Below are 2,808 nucleotides of genomic sequence, written 5' to 3'. Positions count from 1 at the left end.
TGTATGGATCAGATTATGTCGTATACAGCATAATCACGAAGACACACCGGGTTCCGGTAGATCATCGACGTTAAGCAACTTTTAACCTGGTCACTACTAAAATGGGCGACCATTTGGTAATACCAAATACTGTATGTGCTCGGAGTTCGGAGAAGAGGTGCGTGCCACCAGGTTATTCCTGCCTAAAAACCCCTGCATGAAATTATGCAACGCCCCTTCTACGACCCCGGAGGGTTTAGCAACTTATCCATCTATCCAGGAGTCAGATGAGTATTATTGCCATTGGGTTCCCCGATATCTTTCTATTTACAATTATTTCTAGAAATACGTTATGCGCTTGTTACTCCGTGTGGTTAATCATTTTGGGCTATGACAACAGCATATTATTTTCATTGTTTTGACTCTCGAGTGCGTATCCGTTGATATATGTTTTTATGTAGAGTGATGTCGTTCTCGGTTGATTAACTGTGTCTAACTGTGTCGGATATATACTCGAGAGTCAAAAATATGAAAAGAATATGCAGTTGTTATAGCCCGATTAATCACTTAGCCATCGTTACCTATCGGTGGTGGTAGTAGCGGTAATGGTGATGCTGATAGCAAACACACTCCCAAAAATTGAATATATTAAAATGTCAAAACGAAAAATGAAAACGGTATAATATTGTAATAAGCTGCGTGCATGTTTAGTGCATATTTCGCTTGATTCTGGGTATGGCCGGGCACTCCTGCTTTTTTTAATTATAAGAGAGTTAATGTCTGTATTTTTAATTTGTCTTTCAGACTATATGGAAAGACATATTACCTCCAACCAATAACCAACGCTAATGAAAACTTTTAATGACAATAAACTGAAATTTAATCTTGCCATGATGGCGTCGTGTTTCCAAATTGTTTATTTTGTAGGTCAGTAAAAGACCGCTTTAATGTAGACACAGCAGACAGAATAATTTGGATAATGAATAAATTATGTTTTCTTATTATAATTAATATCATATTTCTAAAGTAATTTGAACGGAAACTGGCTGATGAATATAGTTAAAATAATGTGATTATACTTATGGGCATCAAGTATTATGATTCAATTGTGCTCCTAAACTAAATGAAAACATGATTCCTCGAACGCAAGACAAGTATGTACATCTATATCTATAAGTCTTTAGTTCTTGAGAAAAGAAGCTATTGGATTATAAAGCATGGTGCATTTGTGAAGATTACTAGACCAACAATTCAATAAATATACGGGGAATAAATCAGACAGTTATGAAGAACTTCATGCCAGGATCATGCTTATAAAAGGGACTGAAACTATCAGCATCATGTCTGTATATATATGGATGCAAGGAAAAAGAAGTGCTATTTGGAAGGTTTTCCTATAATATTAAGCTGAATCCTACAAATATAGGTAAATCTGTATAAAAAATACAAATATTAAATTTATCTTGTGTTTCCAATAACAATAATGATAATAATGATGATAATAATAATAATAATAATAATAATAACAAAAATAAAACTGATGATAATAATGATAGTAATGATGATTATACTGACAATAATATTGATGATGATAATAATAATAATAATAATAATAATAATTGTTAAATGTTAATAATGTGTTAAATTTAAATCGTTTATAAAAAAAAACACGTGGTTCAATTTTCAATAAAAACGAGATTAATAATCGGTCATTAGGAGAATAGTTCTATTTATATTGTTTAAAATTGAAAATTAAAAAAAAACGTTTAGATTATTTATCAAAAATAATAATAAAAAGTTCTATTTTATTGTTTAAAATTTTTTATAAAGTTCTGTATATATTGTTTAAAATTATTTTCGGTGCTAGTGCTATTTTTTTAAATCGTATTTCCAAGTTTAATTAAAGTTTTATGATATATTTTTTATTCAGTTGCGAGGTTGAAGTATAGAATAGGTACAAAACACACTCACCTCCCCATGTTAAGAATGGCTTTTTTAAATAACGTTATTATTTACGTCCGGATCACTCTCTGCACTAGTACCTTATTTTCTTTTGTTAAATTTCTGGTTATATTGTTCATTCTTGTAAAAGAACTTCTGACCGATATCTTTGTTTATATATTGTTGGCATTGAGCGAGATCACAGTGTAGTATCTGTTCCGATACTACACTTCACCTTTTCTGAGCTCAATCAGTGAAGGTTGGTTGTTTTTGTATTACGGCATATCAACCCTTTTCGGGTTATTTAATGCCGAATCCAAAGATTTTGAATACATTTTTTTTTTAATAGAATATATTTGTTTTCACGTCGGTTTCTATTTAACCCATAGTTGGGACCCTAACAGGTACTACCACTCCGGGTCAGAGTGGACCTGAGAGCAATGGTAATTAAAGGGTGGCTCCACACTCCCCAAAGCCCACAAGCTGGGGCCTCACTACTGGATATAGTTTAAGGTCATATCCAGGACCTCTATTGAGGGAATTTTGCCCTCTGCAGGGGGGTAGTCGGCGTATTCTAATGGCCCACCGACAGGGCTGATCAGTGAAGGAGAAATCCTTCTAAACAGAAGCAATTTTTATTTTTCTTCGTATCCAGAATGTCCCTTTTTGAGGACATGAATTTTCTCCACATTAAAACCCGATCTTGTGTCTAACTCTGCCTTCGTGAGAAGGCAAATAAATAAGAATATAACGGTGATTAGGAAATTTGGTTCCTTTTATGTGATATAGGCATTGCACCCACCAAAGAAATAGTTGTAAAATCAAGCTTTTTTTATACTTTAATAATCAAGTAAAAAATGCAATATTGACTTGATTAAATAATTCGAA

This window comes from Euprymna scolopes, chromosome 6 (genome assembly GCF_053919585.1).
Source record: "Euprymna scolopes isolate OS-2025 chromosome 6, ASM5391958v1, whole genome shotgun sequence".
In the NCBI taxonomy this organism is placed as follows: domain Eukaryota; kingdom Metazoa; phylum Mollusca; class Cephalopoda; order Sepiida; family Sepiolidae; genus Euprymna; species Euprymna scolopes.
The sequence above is the reverse complement of the archived record's forward strand: the minus strand, read 5'-3'. Positions refer to the sequence as shown.